The sequence below is a fragment of the Morone saxatilis genome, unplaced genomic scaffold, assembly GCF_004916995.1.
Source record: "Morone saxatilis isolate NCDOM2014 unplaced genomic scaffold, NCSU_SB_2.0 Contig15, whole genome shotgun sequence".
Lineage (NCBI taxonomy): Eukaryota > Metazoa > Chordata > Actinopteri > Moronidae > Morone > Morone saxatilis.
Genome location: NW_023339707.1, coordinates 17,050,398 through 17,051,513, shown reverse-complemented (window position 1 = coordinate 17,051,513; position 1,116 = coordinate 17,050,398).

The window sequence follows — 1,116 nt, the reverse complement described above, 5'->3', positions numbered from 1 at the left end:
GTGGGCAGTGTGTGAAGGAGTGTGTGAGAGAGATCAACAGTGCAAGATTCTGCCATTACACATTCCTGTGCATGTGTGTTTAATCGAGCGTCCGCTTCTCCGCTCCCAAAACTCTGAAGTTGTTTTCTGTGTCCAGTGCCTTTCTAAGTGCAGCAGTGAATGTTTTTTTGCAACTGTGTGTGTGTGTGTGTACACTTGGCAGCTGTGTGAGGGGATTTACTTGTGTTGCGCTCAGCATTTTTGGCAAACGGAGGACCTCTTGAGATGGATTGGTGAACTGGATGGAGCTCGGGAGGGGGTGTGTGTCCCATATCACGGGTGGCATAGTGCCCTGGATTTTCAGAAACTGGAGAGCGTCGCCCTTTCACTGCAGATATTGCTTAGTGGGACCGCGTATGTGTGTGTGTGTCTGACTTGTGGCGTGTCCTGAGTGTACAAACAGGTCATGTGTATGAAAACACCATTATCTCTACATTAGAAACATATGACCACCGTCAGTTTCAGCACATCAAAAAATACTCTAAAACAAACCTCTCCTTTGATATTCAGCTGGTTTAACTGTGTATGTTGCTCAGTTCAGACACACTTAAGGACTCAATCTATTTTAGTTGCAGTCTGAATTAAGTTATTAGATCACTCCCGTTCCTGTTCAGTCAGGCTCTTCATTGTCTCACTGGGAAATAAGGAGCACAGACAAATTAGGTTGATGATGATGATTCAAGGTTTTGTTTCCAAAAAGATCCAATTTGGAACAAACGTTGCTTCTTGAACTTGAAGTTCATCCATCATTATTTCAAAAAATACGAATGATTTTTCTATCAAAAACATTTAGAATGGGATTTACTCCACAATGGCTCATAACTTTAATTATTCCCTAATGTGCTTTACTCTAATGTTGGCAATCATTTTGTCAGATGAGATGTCAGCTTTGTCCGGTGGTTAAATATTTCATTTTAGACCAGTACTGCCGGTACACTCTGTCACTTCAGCCTCTGCCTCTCTCGGGAATTATTTACTTATTAGTAGTTCCATACAAGAAGGGGGCCAAAGTAAAGATTGCAGCACATGAGCAGGACTACAGACATGCACTTACACACGCATGCATGCACACCTACA